Below are 19,724 nucleotides of genomic sequence, written 5' to 3'. Positions count from 1 at the left end.
GATGAGAAATTTCAACAGATGGATGCCAAGGGTGCAAAGAGAAAGCGTCTTATATAGTATAAAAAAAATAAAAAACAACTGTCTGACCAGCTGGAGCTGTGAGACCAGTACGGAAAACGAATGGAGGATATGAAAGGAATTGAGCAGTACAAATAATACATTCAAAAGAATCTTACTGGCATCCTAATAAAGTAGGCATCTTGTAACTATTGCCTCCAGGTGTGAAGGACTGTCTCAAATGCCCGGTGGGTTTTTACTGTCCTGAGGGGAGAAGCGACCCCGCGCCCTGTCCACCAGGCTCCTTTAACCCCTTAGAGGGTCAGGATGAGTTGGATGATTGCAGGGAGTGCTACGCAGGGAAGGCCTGCACACAGGTAGCCCTGAAAGCCCCAGATGTGGACTGCATGCAAGGGTAAGTCACCTCTTCATTTTCAAGTAAAGGTTTTATTTCTGATCCATTTTATTCTTCACTAATAAGATAACATTTTGATACAGCATGTCTATTAGGAGTAAAACATTATCTTATAATAGATTGTTTCTGTTATATTGCCTGTTATATTATCCTGCATTTATTACCCTATTTTTAAGCTGACTTTGCCTGAATGTTTAAAGGTTTGTGTGTCCCCCTGGGTCTTCTCAACCCAACGCACCAACCAATGCCTGCCCACCAGGGACACTGAGCGATCGCACTGACCTCACTGACCGCTCACAGTGTCAGCAGTGCCTAGCTCGATATGCCTGTCTTAGAGGTGCTGTTTATTTTTCACACATTTACATGTTCAGTCTGTTTTTAGAAGTAGTGTTTAATATGTTTGTATTTGTAGTATCAGAAGATATGTTTAAGTCGCCTCTTTACTATACTTACATTTTTGAAATGGGTCAATATGTAGATATAGCCCAATGTGTCCATTATACATAGCTATATTTGATTGTGTGGTTTGTTTTTTGTTTCCATCTAAATGCCTCATTGTTTTACACTTTATCAGGAACTGGTGGTATCCAGAGACCACCACTCTTCTGCTTTTCAGGGCATTATTGTCCACCTGGAACGATGTTCCCCACCCAGCACAAGTGTCCTGTGGGGACATGGAGCGGTCAGAGTGGACTGGAAGCTGAAAGTGAGTGCCGGCCATGCCCACAGGGCTGGTACTGTTTGACTGGATCTGCAGCTCCGTCAGGGCGATGCAGCTCTGGACACTACTGTCCTGAAGGTACACCTGGTTGTGGCATAAATGATAGTATAGGTGGTATATACATTCATTAATACATGTGTTTACTGCTGAAGTTCAAAAAGTTATCTAATAAAAGTAAGACTACAGCTTATTATATGAAAATGTGAGCTGTTATGAGTCATTCATGCTGATATAAGTATTTTGATGATGCATCACTAGGGACTGCATATGGTACCCAGTTTCCTTGCCCTGCGGGGACCTACAGCATCCACATTGGAAACAGATACAGAGAAGATTGCCTGATATGTCCTGAAGGCTCATTCTGTCAAAAGGGCACCTCCAAACCTTCACCCTGCCCCATGTAAGCAGTCATTGTGTATTCTATCAGATGTGAGCATGATGATAAAACAAATGAGAATATCAACTCAAGGATAAATCTGATGTAATGAGTGAGATTAATTTATATACGTTGTCCTGATGTTTACCAGATCCACATTTCGCCATCTGAAAGGGGGTCGGAGGCAGGACGACTGCTCTGCTTGCCCTGCTGGCTATTTTTGTCCCCACTCTGCCACTGTCAACCCCAGAGTGTGTGGAGCTGGAAGCTACTCTGTAAGGCCCCATGATCCATAATACAGTTCACTTTGACTGGCCAACTGTCAGAACCAGTGGAAACCAGAGCTGCTGTATTAGTCTCGTCCTTCCATCAGCCAGTCTGATTGTCCAATTTTTAGATTAGCATTTTCCGCCCACAGAGATCAGCTTACATTACTCACCATGTATGTACATCCGTAAATGTCAGCAAGAGGAGTAGTCAAAGTTACATTTGTTATAGTTAATTTTTTGCTTTCATTTTTGAAGAAGTATAAGTGTGTTATTCCATTGTATTGCAAGTTCTATCCTTGTGTTTTCAGTCTTTATTTTGTGCTGTCCCTCCCCCATACTGGTTGATATCTTTAACTTCAACTCTCTGAATCTTCCTTCACGTTCTTTTGTGTGTAGGATGAGGGCTCTGTGGAGTGTTCTCCGTGCCTGCAGGGCCACTACTGCAGTGATGAGACGACTAGTGAAGAAGCCATGTTAAGCGTCATGGTGTGCCCCCCAGGCTTTCTCTGCTCTCAGGGTTTAGCCCGAGACCCCCAGCGCTCAGCCACACTTTGTCCTCGAGGCTTCTTCTGCCCAGGAGGAGGCATTGTGAGTCAAAGAACGATGCATACAGAGAAATCACTTTTTTTTTGTAGTAATATGGCCCTCTTTTACAATGTCTTAATCGCTATACCTGCAAATCCCTCACAGGATCCCAACCCCATTCCCTGCACCAATGGTACCTATGGTGAGTCTCCTGGTTTGCGGGATGCTAGCGAATGTGTTCAGTGTCCGGAGGGGGAATACTGTTATTCCCAGGAGCCTCAGGAGCAGCCTATAACCCGGCCTGTAAGATACCAAAAATACAGTACTTAGTGAGAACACATATCCTTTTCCATTATTTTGTTCTGCTTAATTAATTTTGATAGAGATCATACATGACCATATTATACAGTATATAAATGTTCATTGCATAAAGTCAAACTTTGTTTTAGGTGAAGATTGTACACCAAAGGAAATTAAACAAATAGTTTTTTTGCTGTATTTTTCAGACAGGCATTTGTCCTGATGGGCACTATTGCCCCAGAGGGACTGGTTACCCCCTCACTTACCCTTGTCAGGCTGGACAATATAGGAACAACACTCTTGGTCACAGTGGAGAGGCATGTGTTTTATGTCCATCCCGGCATTATTGCGACAGACCGGGAACTCACATGCCTGCAGTCTGCCCTCAGGTAAATCCAGCATTTTGTAAAACTGCTTTGCAGCATTCAGAAACAGACCTTGTCCTTATAATTCTTGGCACTGTGCATGTGAAACCAACTCTTTCTCTCTTTCTGTCACTCTATAACAGGGCTTTTACTGTCCGGAGGGCACTTCTGCTGCCGAACCTTGTCCTGAAGGAACCTACAGCTCGCGTTCAGCTCTCAGTAATGGGTCTGAGTGCTCCTCTTGTGCTGGAGGACAGTATTGCACCAGTGTGGGACTCTCAGAGCCCTCGGGAAGCTGCAAAGAGCGCTTCTACTGTAGAGAAGGAGCCAAGTCTGCAGTATGAAGAAAATATTTCAAACATTTATTGAATAGAATCTGCTAGTCTTTAATGTTTTATTCTTGTTTTGATAAATTATAGGTCTGTGACTCATGTCATATTAAAACACTTTACACTTAGTTCTCAGTTAGGTGATGAAACTTGGATTAGGAAACATTATGTTTTATATGTATTATTTTGAATGGGCTTTTTAGGAATTACATTAATTATCTACAGTTCATGTTAGCTTTTCTTTACATACCCTATTTCCAGACTCCTGCAGATGGGCCGACAGGAGGTTTGTGTCCAGTAGGAAGTTACTGTCCTCCGGCTTCGTCTTCTCCACTGCCCTGTCCATCTGGCACCTTCAGCAACAGCACTGGCCTCAGCAGACCTGAGGAGTGTGTTAGCTGTCCGCCAGGGTAATGCTACTAACACTTCATTACTGGACCTCCTCAAACTTTAATTGATCAGCTTATTTATTTAAGAGAACCATGTAAAAATGTAATCCTGTGTTGTTTTTGTCAATTATTTTCTCTCCCTGTCAGTTTCTATTGTTTAGGTTCCAACAACACCTCCCCTTCAGGTCCTTGTTTTGCTGGTTTCTACTGTACTGGTGGCTCAGCTTCCCCTGTTCAGAGTGAAGCAGAAGAAGGTTATTATACCTTGGAGAGGGCAGCGAGGCAACAGCCATGTCCTCTTGGCACTTATCAGCCGGTAGGAAATAATCCACACAGAATACCAAGTGCTGTTCTACTGAAAGTGTACAGTCAAATTTAGATAATGAGATAAATCCATATTCAAGGTGATTCCCTTGTCTATAAATCCTTCACAGCGTCGAGGTGCACAGTCATGTGTGGAGTGTCAGGGAGGCAGACTGTGTAACCAGACTGCCTTGTCACGCCCACCAATGTGTCCCAAAGGACACTTCTGTCCTCCGGGGTATTCTGCTGCTCGACCCTGTCCTCCAGTCAGTAGTTTTAATGAGTGTACTTTTGCACTAAAGCTTAATTCAAATTCAGATGTTGTAAAATGATACTATCTTATATTCAGGGCTCTTACTCTGACCAGCCTGGTGGTGATGCTGTGCACCACTGTCGGCCATGCGAGGCCGGATGGTTCTGCAGCCGAGCCGGACTCTCTGAGCCTCAGGGTCTCTGTGACTCGGGACACTACTGCACCTCTGGAGCCTCCACTGCCTCTCCTGTAAGATGTTACATACAATTACTTTGATAGCTTGGCTTCAAGCAGGTTATCCAAAAAAGAACTGATGTTTCAGTAACAAATAAATACATAAAGTGTATGTTCTATTGAGGACTTTATAACACTATATAGACATTCTCATGACACTCTCTTCTAGATATTAGGTGCCTCTTCCCATATACATTGGGGGGGATAAAGAATTCATACATTTACTTTCTACAAATAATGAAAATAATTTAAATGACTACAATGTTTTACTGTCCATCCATCCATCCATCTTCTCCCGCTTATCCGTGGTTGGGTCGCGGGGGTAGCAGTTCCAGCAGAGAGCCCCAAACTTTCTTTTCCCTGGCGACATCAACCAGCTCTGACTGGGGGATCCCAAGGCGCTCCCAGGCCAGCGAAGAGATATAATCCCTCCACCTGGTCCTAGGTCTACCCCTTGATCTCTTCCCAGCTGGACGTGCCTGGAACACCTCCCTAGGGAGGCGCCCAGGTGGCATCCTAACTAGGTGCCCGAACCACCTCAACTGGCTTCTTTCGACGCGAAGGAGGAGCGGCTCAACTCCGAGTCCCTCCCTGATGACCGAACTTCTCACCTTATCTCTAAGGGAGACACCAGCCACCCGGCGGAGGAAACCCATCTCGGCCGCTTGTATCCGCGATCTCGTTCTTTCTGTTTTACTGTCATATTACCAAAATATTTTTTTTCATAGATATTATTCATATGTAGCAGAATCCATGCTCTAAAGCTTTTCATATACTTTACCTTGTTGATCTTTGACAGAGCGGGGGAGCACTCTCATGAAAAACATGGGGTAATTAGAGAGGAAAATATGTCTTTACGTTGAATTTTCTTTTCTTCCAAGTTAAAACTGTGTCGCTGGCTTGCTGACAGCTATTTATTTCCCACTCACTTTGAGCGTTCGGGCTTAAGGGTTTTCTGTCATTTTAATATAATTAGGAATTTAGAAGCATGTTGGAATTGGGCAAATAAATAATGTTTTACAGCAGTGTTTTTTGGGTAAGTTGCTAACAGTGTCTGGGAAATGAATGACAGCTTCCAAGACAAACTTCCCACAGATTTAACTTTTAAATTCGAACTATTGCTGAGAGTCTAAATGACCAAACTTGGTCATATTCTGATGATAACTCCGTTTTCCAGCAGGTGGCTTTGTTGTCTGGAGGAGTTTGTTCTGCAGGCTACATCTGTCCACGAGGGACCTCTTACTCGCAGCAGCACCCCTGCCCTGTAGGGACCTGGAGCAACACTGTGGGTGCCCAAAACATGTCCTCCTGCTGGCCCTGCCCTTCAGGACTCTACTGCAACAATACAGGACTCAGCAAGCCTTCAGGACTTTGTGATAAAGGCACAGGCATTAATTACCTGATTGAAAACATTGTATTCTGTTTTTAAACGGTTAAACAGTTGTTAAATCCCGAATTACCCATAACTGAAACAGCTCTCTGTTTATAGGGTCAAATCCTTAATCCTAATGCTGTTATCAAATTAATATAATCTGATAACTATCTAAACAGCTGGAGAGGAGATATGGCTAGCTTTTAGATTTAAAATGCTTTTTGTGAGTATCTACTGACCACTGTAAACTATAGTATTAATGGGTAGGTGAAGATGTCTGGCTTTTTTTATTATTACTTGCGTCCCTAACTTTTTTTTGTATCTTCTGATTTATAGGGTATTATTGTTCAGGAGGGGCTGTGTCTTCAATGCCCTCAGACAGTTTGACAGGGGACATTTGCCCAATTGGACACTACTGTCCCATGGGCTCAACTTCCCCTCTCCTCTGTCCTGATGGGACGTACTTCAACAGTACAGGTAGAGGAAATTCATTTTGTGAAACGATTCGTCTACAAAAAATATAAAGTATAACACATTTAAATCATTAAGTTCTTGCTTTCTTGTTTTGGATGAAGGTGCAGAAGAGTGTGATGACTGCCTCTCAGGGACTTACTGTCTCTCAGGGGAAGGTGTCCAGCCCTGTCCAGCAGGACACTATTGTTTTGGTGGCAGTGTTGAGGGCATCCTGCCCTGCCCTCCTGGCACATACAGCCCTCAGTTTGGCCTCAGCCAAGTGGAGCAGTGCCTCATCTGTCCAGCAGGTGAGAGTGTTGTGTCATGGTTGTCTTGATCGCTCTGAAAGACACTTGGAAGTCCTTCATTAAATATTTAGCGAGCTGAATCCGGTTTTAATGTATCAACTCCTTAATATGTTAGATGTGCTGGAACTAATTGATTTAGATAAAAGGCAATAATAGAATGCTTTATCACATTTAAATGACTAGAGGAGGGATATTATTTTGTGATGTGATGAAATTAACAATCAAGACTTTGAGAACGTCGGTGTCCTATTATTGCAGCAGTGTTTTTTTTAACTCTTCATGCTCTGCTTACAGGGTTTTACTGTGAGGACTGGGGTCTGTTTGAACCTACTGGACCCTGTCAAGCTGGTTACTACTGCATAGCGGGTACAATAATACATGCATCATTATAGCACAGTTGTGAAAATGACATTATTGCCATTTATCACTTACCTAATTTAAAGGCCTTTACAGTATAATATACCACTGTGCTGCTTAAGTGAATTGGATGACTAAACTTGTGTTACATTTGCAACTTAGGTGTGAACTTTCAGAACCCAGATGGTAACTTCAGCACAGGAGTGGGAGGAACCTGTCCAAAGGGGAAGTACTGTCCTGAGGGCATCAGTCTCCCCCTGCCCTGCCCACCAGGTACTTACTCTAACAGGTTGGTGGGCCTAAATATATTTTTTGTAATCATTTTTTAATTGTAACTACTAAAATATGTGGACATTTGAACATCAATGCAGCATTCCCTCAAATAACATACATGTACAAGGAATGTTCAGTAAGGTGTAACAACAATATTACAGCCCCATAAAGAACCCACATATAATCTTCCGATAATGGATGCAGATGAATATACTTGCCCATCATATATACATACACAACATACCCACAGCTCACCTACAGCCCATAATAAATAAAATAATGCAGTTTGCATCAGCAGTAAAGGACATGAAATAATTGTTGACCCAAATATAAACACATGCACACTTGTAAACAGACACTCATTTGGTTCTGCCATGTAAATGTATGCATTCTGTGAATCTTTTGTCATCTGTCACACATGTATGGTTGCAGTCTTCATCTGACAGACGTCTCTGGCTGTAATCCATGTCCAGCGGGTGTTTTCTGTGGCACTGCAGGTCTCACTCGTCCATCTGGACCGTGTCAGGCAGGATTTTATTGTCCAGGGGGAGACACAAAAGCTACAGGTAGAATTGCAAAATATTGAGTTTTAGTTTATTCATGAGAAGTTAATTTATTTTGTGCTTGTAGTATAATGTCAAAAATGATTTACTCCCTTGCTTCATCTCTTCTGCAAGATAAAACCTAGTCCGCCCACCTTCAAATATGAACACAATGATAACATAGTTAATTAATCATTGATTAGCAATGGTTGTTGTTTATACATTAAATGAAATTGTGGAGAGCTGCGATTATAATGTTTGGATAGTCATCTTATGAATAACCATCAGCTAGAAGAAAAACAGATGCTGATAAATGCAGGAAAAGCGAATGTACTGTAATAGGGTGTTTTGTTAAACGCATGATTACTGAATTAATCAGTGTTTATCACATGATTCATCACATTAAGGGCTAAGCAGCCCTAATCTCAGTAATTTACCACATCTAATTGTTATATGCTCTCCAGGCTCAGAAGGAGGTCTTTGCCCACAAGCTCATTACTGCCCTGAGGGTAGTGCGAGCTCGGTGCCATGCCCAGCTGGAGCCTACTCCATCCTCACAGGCCAATCAGTGTGTTCCCGCTGCCCTGCTGGCTACTACTGTCCAGAGAAGACTGGAAACTTCTCCAAGTCCCCCTGTCCCCCTGGTTTCTACTGCCCCGACGGTAGACTCTCCCAAACCACTATCAGTCATGGTTGTGTTTCTTTATGAATTCATCGAGGGTAGCATCTAGAAACTTCATGGTGTGCTTAAAGATTTTCACGGATAAATGTGTTAAAACGCTGAAATGGTGTGTTTCACTTGAAATTTCATTGTATTTTATGCGTAGGTACAAGGCATGCCACCCAGTTTCCCTGTCCTCGTGGATACTACAACCCGGAGCCAATGACTCAGAGTCTGGACAGCTGCCTGCCTTGTCCCCCAGGACACTACTGTGAGAAGGAGAGGCTGACCAAAGTGTCTGGAAAATGCAAAGCCGGTCGGTGTAATTTTCTACAAAAGACACAATCTCAGCCATACAGCCTGCTTACAAAGTGGCAGGACTCTATACTCTGTGCCAGCCTAGTTTATGTCTTGCAAGCCATTCCAAAGCAGTTAGGGAAAATTGCTGTCAGTGTTCGAAAAGTACGTATTAAGCACGACAAATCACATCTCAACACGAGCCACATTGTCATTATTTTACTTCCCCTCTCTTTACAGCTTTATTGTAGTATTTCAGCAACATCAGCAGCTTTCAGATAATTCCCTGTATTATTTATTTCTATATTAAGGCGACAAATGGCCTGGCTCCATATGCCATCAACCCTAATGCACACAAGTCTCATGCAGATAATACAACAGTGGCTTCCTGGTTTGTTTGTCATGTTTCTTATGTTTCTCGCTCTTGTGAGTTTCATGCTCTGTGGAGCGTGTTTTTCTTACCCTGTTCGGAAAGTCAGCATCTGATGTGACATCTAAACTGATTTGAATTTATGTTGGCAACATGATGTAAATCACATGTAAATCACAAATATAGACAGCAGTCACAACATAAGCACCTCATTGTCTCCTGCTCTGTCTTTTGCTTCATCTATTCCTCTCAGGTTGGTTTTGTGTGTCAGCTGCTTGGAACTCCCAGCCTTTTGACCTGGACAACTACACAAATGCCAACTGTCTTTGTCCAGCTACATCTACAGGGGGGCGCTGCCAGACGGGCTTTTACTGCCCCTTAGGTAGCTCAGAGCCTGTGCCTTGTCCACCTGGAACATTCTGTAACATCTCAGGTATTTGAAATCCAATTAAAGACCTACTCATTCACACTAGTCACTAATCCAAAGTCAGCATTTTAATGGCCTGGTTTTTCATATTGGACCCCATCAAGTGAACACATTTTTCTTTCAATCACACACATGGAACTAGAATTACAAATATGTTCTCAATCAGAACTATAAGTTTGGATTTATTTTTAGTTGGAAAAGCTATTGTTTATTTGATCAGTATAAGTTAAGACCATTTATAATCAGTCATGTGATTATTTTCGGATGTATATGGAAGTGTATGTACTGTATGACATTTTGGGGGGCTCACACATTATTCTACATAAGGGGATTTCAGTCTTAAGGCCACTTATACATAATATCTCTGGGTATTTAGAAAACTCATAAAAGTCCTCATGTTGTTAAAAAGGTTTGGCTCTGCCGATGGGACCCTGCTTCCCTGGGTATTTCTGTGTTGGAGGAGCAACTAACGCCAAACCAACAGATGGAGGAACAGGCAGCGTCTGTCCACCTGGGGCATACTGTGGTAAGCACCACTTTACTTCTTTGGAACAGTTGTATTACTAACCTGCCAACAAAGTTTTTATTTATATATTAATAAGAAAAAGTGAATATCTTGGTGAAGTCCATAATGCATTAGTACCACTTATACTTTTTTTTTTTAAATGTATAATTGAGTTTGATTGGAAGAAAAATATTTACATATTCATAATATTACCACTTTTCTCTAGCTTTTGATGTCTGCCATTAATCTATGTCCAAGTTTTTAAGGATCTATATTGGTTCCCATGCAGGGAATGTGTGACAATATAGCCTTAAGCCGAAGTAAACTGGGTTGGGAGAAACTGACCCCATGAAATAAGTAATATGTATGCACTTTGCATCATATACCAATACAATGCAGAATGAGAGTCTGCAAAGTCTTATCAAATCTTATTCATTATTCAAAGGGCAGTTCTTTGATATTGCTTGGAATTGGGTTTTTTTATAGCAAGAAAGGCCCTGCCTTTAACCCTGGGGTTTTGTTTTGATTTTCAAATGTCTTTCTGCAGTCCAAAGATATGCAAATGAAATGAACCTAAGACTCTTAAGTAGCTGTATTATATTTCATTTTCAAAGTCATAGCATAGTCATAGCTATGACTCAACTAGACCTGTCAACCTAATTACCCATGGGTATGAGAGTGAGTCAACTTTTGTTAGCCTGTCTACTGTTGACCTGTGTGGAGTTTGTTCATGCTTTTGACTCAGTGTATCCTGGAATAGACTTTCGGTCTAGAATAAGTATTGGTATGTAAAGGAAAGAAATGAAAGGCTGAATGAATGACTTTTTCTCTCTGCAGTTGAGGGCTCAGGAGAGCCAGAGTTGTGTCCAGCAGGTACTTTCTCCCCAGTGCCAGGTCTAACCAGTGAGGCGAGCTGTCAGCCGTGTACTGCAGGTGTCTACTGCAGAGAAGCAGGTCTCAGGGCTCCAACTGGACCCTGCAGCCAAGGTAGTCCATGCATTGTATTATGTCTCATCGTTTAACATAAACAGTTTGAAAGTGTTCGGCTGTTGCCTGTTTCATAAAGATACATGTTCTTGATTCATTCTTTGTTCGGCTTCAACCTCCTTTCCATCCTTGCACACTTTGCTCTATTTTGTGTTTTGTCACCTAGGCTATTGGTGCCCGCCTGGTCAGACAGTGGCTACAGCTCTGCCGTGTCCTCCAGGTCACTTCTGTGTGCAAGGAAGTGCCACTCCAGAGCCTTGTCCGTCAGGAACCTACCAGGACAGAGAGAAACAGGCAACCTGCACCGTTTGTGGCGCAGGTATAAGAGCGCTTTACTCTTCTTTTTTATCTTCTCTACAGAAGGATGTATTTATTTTCTTTCTAAACACTGCTGTTGACCTTGTGGCATTTCTGATTTACTGAAGACTGTGTAATAAAAACAGCTCTCAAACCCAGCAAGTGTTCATTAATTGAAGTTGATGACTCACTCACATGCACCTGTTCAATTTATTATATAACAAGAATAAAAATTTATAAAAACTTAATTTACACAGAACATTTAAAAACCTTGGCAAAATACTTTACATTGTTCAAATAAGAATGAACTGCACTGTTTACAGCACTTTAGAAGTTTGTTGAAAGAAGTGTTCTACAAATGCAATTGTTTTTGTAAGTACATTTTATAATGCTTATTAAAATATATGTGTTTTTCTTCTGTCAAGGGTACTACTGCGATTTGAGACTAGCCAATGCCTCTTTTTTGCGGCCTTGCCCCAAAGGACACTACTGCCCTGCAGGTACAAGCATGCCCGACCAACACCCCTGCCCCAGTGGCTCCTTCAACCCGAGAGTGCACACTGCCAGCCTCACCGCCTGCATGCCCTGCACTGCGGGACACTTCTGTCCTTCTGTGGGCCTGTCAGAGCCGGCAGGTGAGAAAGAGGGTGACCTCTTCTTTTAATCGCTTTTCCTTTTTTCCTACACCATTACTTTAAGCGGTAGTAGGGACTGCTATGTATGTGATTATGCAACAAACTAGAATTTTGAAATCATTATGGCTGAGGAGGAAATGAATAACAACATTTTCCCAAGTGTGTTAATAGCGAGTCAATACAAACAGTGTCCACAGGACCAAAGCTGTTCTGATCTTTACATAAACCCCCCAGATGGCTTATCAAACAACACATCATGTTTAACATGAGAAGACATTGAAAGATTGTTGGAATTACAGTCTAATGTTTTAAGTAAAGTTAAGACCCACATGGGAGTATCTGATTTTAGACATAATCATTGTAAAAAAGCAAGGCGTTTTATCATCACATACATAGCAGATATGTACTGTACATACAAATATTCAGCAACATATAAACCTATTCCTCTAACCTAACTCTAGCGCAAAAAGCTATGGATTTACAGTATTTTTGTCATTAAGTTCTGGTGCTGCTTGAGTGGCAGCCTTGTTACAGCAGCTCCTACTCAGAGCTGAGTAGTTTCCTCACTTTTGCTGTTACAATGTTCATGTCCCCACTGTGGGACGAATAATGGTATTCTGATTATTTCCCTTGGTTTAGAGATACAGCTCTGGAAAAAATTAAGAGACCACTGCACATTTTTCTTAATCCTCCATGTCAGCCATTCCATTCAAGTATCTGTACAGTATATCAGAGACTAAAAGCTGAAAAGCTAATTTTGTTAGTCAAGTCGTTAAACCCCAAATTTATACTAGGTAGCATGTACTGTGGAGCTGTGGTTTTGTCTACATTACTGTATCATGATTACGTGTTATATTCTACTACCTATAGGACCATGCAATGCTGGTTATTGGTGCAGAGAGGGGGCTTCCTCTCCAAGCCCACTTGATGGACGCTCAGGTTCCCTGTGTCCACCTGGTCAATACTGCCCCTCAGGTTACTGGCTTGCATCAGCCATGCTACATTACATTTCATTACATTAGCCATCAGCTGCTTCATTGCTGCTATATTGTTATGTTATAAACTTCCCAAGTTTTTAAAATAATGTTTTTAAATCCAACACTTGATTCGTAGGTTAATGTAACCAAATATATACTGTTTTAGGCTATTAACATTCTACCCCGTCAAATTCACAGGCTACAATGTTTTATTCATGCTAATTTTCATTTGGTGGCCTACAGGAAGTACTGACAACATTTATCTTGGAACTTGGTATACAGTTTTCTTCAAACTAATGTGTGCACTTTGTTGTCCTATCAGACTTGGGGCACTGACCTATGCTTTAGAAATGCTGCTGTAGGGCAAACTCTGACTTTATCAACTCTGCACGCAGCAACATGTCTCACTTATTTAGTTACACTTTATATCTAATAACAATGTGTACAACAAATGTACACTATATTGCATTGACAAACCCAATAACTCCATTGTTCGTGACATATTTTAATAGTCTTTTAATAGTTCTCTTAATGTTTGTTTCATATTAACAGGCACAACAGCTCCTAAGGCCTGCCCTGAAGGCAGCTGGTCAAACAGCTCAGGACTGCATAATCAGGAGGACTGCAAACTGTGTCTGGGGGGGTTTTACTGCGACTCTGCTGGTCTCACTAAACCTAGTGGGCCTTGCAGTGGGGGGTATACCAATTGTCACAAAATAAAAATGTTTCCTTGTTATTGCATTTCTTTCTGTCATGCTCACAGTCTCATTTCATGTTTCTTTTGCAGATTTTACTGTGTTAAGGGAGCCGTGGCACCCAACCCTACTGATGGAATGACAGGGGGACCATGTCCTGAGGGTTCCTACTGTCCAGAGGGCACTGTTCAACCTCTGCCTTGTAAACCAGGGACTTATGTTGCTGTTACACATGCTACTGAGTGTGAGCCATGTGTGGCAGGCTGGTACTGTGTGTCTGGCTCTCTGTACTTATGTCCTCCAGGTCTGTCATTTGTTGCATCGTATGTCCTTGAAACCATTCATATTACTTCAGTGTCGATAATGTTGTTGTATCCTTTTTATCTATAAATGTTTTTTGTGACTGTTATGTGGCTTACAGGCTTTTACTGCCCTGAAAGAACTGGATTTGACTCAAGAGGCTGTCCAGAGGGAACTTATGGCCCTGACCCCGGCTACTGGTCCGTTTCTCAGTGCAGGCAGTGTGACGGTGGCCATTACTGCTCTTCCAGGAATGGCACAGCTGTCACTGGACAATGTCAAGAAGGATATTACTGCTCACATGGAAACACCTCTCCACAACCCCTGTTACGGGCTGCAGGTGATAAATATATTTATCAGATATCTACCGCAGGTTCACACATTCAGGAAATATGGAATTGTCAGCCTTGTTATTATGTGAGGAAGTCGTTCTCCATCAATGTTCCTATTTGGAGATTGTTGACAAATGGCAGTTTTGTTTTCTGTGTCTCATCAGAAGAGGGAGGGCCATGTCCTGCCGGTCATTACTGCCCCCAAGCCGCCATAAATCCTCTGCCCTGTCCACGTGGAACATTCTCTGATCTCACCAAATTAGCCTCCCAGGTCACTGTGAATCAATATTGCACTTACATAATACTGTATCTTTTACAATATTCTTTTTTTTGTGTTAATAATGAAAACAAATATTCAACAACTAAATATAATTTTTTTCCTGCATCAAATGAGGATAATCAGTGATTCATAGGACATTAAATGAATACTCTCATGAATACATAAAGAAATGTGGTATATATTTATTGTATTCATAGCAACAGCCAGCCCCATAATTGGCTCTTCCCTGTTTATCTTAAAAGACAGACAAAGAATGAATGATGTGACATTATAAAACAAAATCATCCATTAAAAATATGTATTCATTTATATTAATTATCTGTTAATTATGTAGTCATTTATTTTCTTTGTTTTTACTTCTTCATTATTTCCTAGTATTTAATATAAAACACTGTGAGGATGTCTTAAATACTGTACTTTCCAAACAAATGTATGGTCCTGCTACATTACATGCACCCTAATCAGTATACAATTAAGAGGAGAAGTACTTACATGTTTCCTCTGTCTTTCAGTGTGACAGCCAATCAATATCTAATCCCAAATCAATGTTACAATGAGGCACTCTCTTTCTTTCATTTTCTAACTGCCCATCTCTCTCTTTACCTTCCTCTCTCTGTCTGTTTCATTTCCCCTCTCAGGAGGATTGCCAGCCATGTCTCCCTGGTTACTATTGTGATGCTGCAGGGCTTTTGGTCCCTTCAGGGGAATGCTGGGAAGGTTTCTTCTGTCTGGGGGGTGCAGATCGCCCTGACCCTCCTCTAATAGACAGCCGGGGAGGACCGTGCCCAAAAGGTAATCAGATCCCTTCAAATTAAGACATCTGTATTTAATATTAAAACAAATAATTACAGAACAAACTCTAAAGAAAATGCACAAAGAGAGTCAATACAGAACACACTGGGATAGAGTAATAAGGTTTCCATTGTTTACAGGCAATGGCAGCAAGACGCAATTTCTTAAGCATTACAGTATATAAAATACAAAATAAGTGCGGTACACAATTAGGTTACACATTTACATAAACCCAGAACAAGCTTAGTGACCAGGTAAACAAAACCTTTTAACTTAATAGGGCTTGACATAAGCAGCTACTCTGTTGACAGTGGATACTGAACCCTATCCCCTGTAGATTGTGTGTGCACTTGAGTGTGCAGCACTTTCATGACTCTTGCCTTCACACATCCAGGATATTACTGCTCTGAGGGCTCTGTGGCTCCTCAGCAGTGCCCTCTGGGAACCATCAGTACGGAGGACAGCAGAGCCGGCTGCGGTGCCTGTCGCCAGGGGTAAACTCTCTAGTTAGCCACACGCAGTCACACTGCACCATAAACATAGATAAATTGTCACATATAAACATGATGAACTATGAAACATTTTAAATAGTAGATGTTTACACACATAAATGAATTCACCCCAAGCACTGCATACATATATATAGGAACAGTATATTCATGTTTCAATGCCACTTTTAGTAGCCAAGAACTAAATTATCCCATCCTTTTTTGTTTTGTCTGGATAGTTTTTACTGTCCTGGCAATAACGGCTCTCTGTCGAGGACTTATGAGTGTCCAGTGGGTCATTACTGCCCGTCCGGGACCTGGTCCAAACACCAGTACCCGTGTCCAGCTGGCTCCATTAACCCCCACACTCGGATGGCACAACCCCAGGACTGCTTGCTCTGCCCTCCAGGTCACACACCATTTACTGCCAATGTTTATGAGCTTCCTTAAAGTTGTTGTTGTTGACTAAGAGTTTAAGACGACCTTGACGGTCCATGGAAATTAAACACTGTATTGCCAGAATAATTCAACTTTAAAAAGCAACTTTTATCAATAACTGTTTTTAACATAAATCAAACAAATTCTGCACCGAAACTTGAATTAATACGGTATGCAGTGCCTTTTCCCCCATTTCCCGCTTTGCAGGGTAATTCAGGGTAGTTTTCCCTTCCACTCAATTTCACTCATTTTCCTATCAAACCAGGCTCCTTCTGTTTGTCTCCTGGGAAGAGTGTTGCAACAGGCCAATGCGAAGCAGGGTACTATTGCCTCTCTGGGGCCTGGTCACCCACACCAGAGGATGGAGAAACGACAGGGGACAGATGTCCTGAAGGTCATTACTGTCCCCAGGGCTCCTCAGCACCAGTGCCCTGTCCTATAGGACGCTACAGCAACACAACCAGAAACCGTTATCTCTCCGACTGTCTGACTTGTCCTCCAGGTTGGAACTAATTTATGTTGCATACATTAGTGTTTAATTATGTGCCTTCTATCTGCCAGAAGATAAAGCATTCATTACATAACTTGATTTATCGGTGGCATAATCCCTTCACACGACGTGTGCGGCTGCTCAACAGTGCTCATTTTGTTTTGTAGGTTTCCTGTGTGTCACCAGAGGGCTCTCTTTCCCTTCTCATATTTGTCCAGCGGGCTATTACTGCCCAGGCAAAGTTAACAGCAGCCAGCAGGCCGCTATACCCTGCTCACCTGGAAATATGTGCCCACCTGGATCTGGTAGACAGGTGCCTTGCTTACCAGGAACCTACCAGGATTTACCTGGTCAGGTGAGAAGGATGAGGCTGAACAGTATGCTCATATTCTGATTGGACCTATAGTCCCAAAGGCAAAGTGCATCCACTATATAATGCAAATAGAATAACCTATAGTAGCAGCAATTCTCAATTATTCAGTATAAGGCTTGATATACTTGGCTGAAAACAAAGTTTTACTTTCAAACTAGATCTAGTAGTGCTATTGACTAACTGTTTAAAAGATGGGTGTATTGTGAGGCTTTGTTATTTACTCATTATAAAGAAAAGAATGGCCTCCTGAAAGCATCTCCAACCACTCTGTGTACTGTAAACAGTTTAGCTTTTAGATTCTTCAACACAAGCATCGAAACGTTTCATGTCCGTTTACATTTGTGGACATTAGTTGTCAAACTCTTGTGACTAGTTTGTGTATATAGAATAATGAGCACTATTTACTTCTCCACAGGCAGAGTGTTTTCAATGTCCGGCAGGATTTTACTGTGCTGGATCAGTGGATAGTGGCACTGTGCATGTTTCTGGCACTCACTCTCCAACGCCGTGCCCGAAAGGACACTATTGCCCACCAGGTAGGGTACAATAGTTCAGCTATTCCCACACATATTGACAAGTGAATAATGTTGTCAGGTATCAATATAGGGACACAAGTAATGGTTCAGGCTCAGTGGGATTGATTAATGGTATAAAAACGTGTTGTACTGCATGCAAAACAGTGTTGAATATTGTTCTTGTTTTGTGTGTACTCAAGATTAAGTGGCTGTAACAGTAAATGGCTTTCTAATTATGCAAATGTGATTTATAGAGCATAATCAAGATAAGGACGGCCTTCACAAAGTGTTCTGTGATGTTAAGTCCTGGACCATCTGTAGATATTATACGCTATTTATCTGCAGGAACGCAGTCTGGTGTAGCATTCCCATGCCCAGCTGGTGCCTTCAGCAGGCAGATGGGTTTGTCCAATAAGTCGGGATGTGCGCTCTGCCCTCCAGGGAGGTATTGCAGTTCCTCTGGACTGGCTGCTCCCACTGGGGTCTGCTCTCCTGGGTAAACACATGCAATCTGAACACATACTTCATACTAATAGAAAGACTTTACAAGGTATCCTGTTCTTGTTTAATTCTGTCTCCCTTTTCTATAATTAAACCTCACTTTTGCTGTGTCTCCCTCTGTTTCGTCTATCACTTCCTACCTCCCACATCCCCCTCCCTATCGTCTCTGTCTTCATTATGTTGCTGCCCATAGTTACCTCTGTATCCATGGTTCTGTTTCTGCCAAGCCGGAGGAGGGCCCAACAGGAGGCCGCTGCTCTCCAGGGTCCTATTGCCCCCAGGGTACCAGCTTGATGGTTCCCTGCCCTGCAAGCACCTTCAGCTCCATAGACGGTGAATACACTGAATAATTACAGATACACTGTTGCTGACATTTGAACATAATGGGCTGACTTAACTGGAGCTATCGGCAATGTAACTGGGAATTTTTGTTATTGATCTAATCTTTTTCCAAGTGGAATTATTTCACTTGACCCTTATTAATCACATTTGAATCATTTACATCAAACATACAAATTGTGTTTCTGTTGTTCCAGGGGCAGTTTCTATAGAAGTATGTCAGCCCTGTTTGCCTGGCCATTACTGCGCTGAGGTTGGCCTTTCCTCCCCATCTGGGCTGTGCAAGCCAGGCTTTTACTGCAGGGAGGGATCCAGAACAGCCACACCTTGGGGTAACTATACAGGTAATAGACTGATTGTTCTTGCACTTTAAGTAGTGTTTGACAACCATGAACAACTAGTTTGTAATATCGAAAAACAAGGCATCCGACACAAGCTTGAACAATGTTCTTCTATGCAATATTTTCTATCAAAGCACTGCTTTTTTTATTTAACATGTTCATGACCTTTGACTCCACAGTGCTGGTTCTTTCTCCACAGAACACTACCACCACTTCCACTGATTTCTCCTAGTAGTATATCTCTCCCTGGGAATGCAGCAAATGGCTCTGGCCTTTTAGTACACTCACTAACCTAATGAGTAATGACATGCAGTAAAGGTCTATTGTCTCAGTTACAGGAGAAACCACACCAACATCCCCACATTCTGGCAATTCAACCATGGGTCAGTTCCATGGTGGTGTGTGTCCTGCAGGCCACTACTGTCCTAAAGGGAGTGCAAAGCCAAGCCCCTGTCCTCCAGGTAAAAACTAAAATATCTGAATAGAGTTCTGAAAGAAGAGGAAATGATTTCTCTATTACGGTATGAACATAAACATAAGTATATCATTCTCTTGTCATTTCACTTAATGACTATTGTGTCTGACCTCTTGCTTTTTATTACACTGCCTCTAAAGGTAGTGTACAGTTCCATAAACCCCCCAGAGGTACAATATAATGGCTTAATGTATCCAGAGCTTTACAGATGGTTAGGAGCCCAATAAAACTGTCAAAATGGTCAGCTTGCTACGTAACCTTCAGTGAAATCATTGAGCCATACATGGTGCACATATACTGTTTAACATGATTATGTCATACTATTTCCTGTTCTCTGGATGTATATGTCTATGAGAGAGAGACAAAAGGAGTAATCTTTGCTCTAATGATAATTTGTCTGCCCAACATAGGCACTTTCTTGGGAAGGT

The sequence above is a fragment of the Pseudochaenichthys georgianus genome, chromosome 13, assembly GCF_902827115.2.
Source record: "Pseudochaenichthys georgianus chromosome 13, fPseGeo1.2, whole genome shotgun sequence".
NCBI lineage: Eukaryota > Metazoa > Chordata > Actinopteri > Perciformes > Channichthyidae > Pseudochaenichthys > Pseudochaenichthys georgianus.
The sequence above is the reverse complement of the archived record's forward strand: the minus strand, read 5'-3'. Positions refer to the sequence as shown.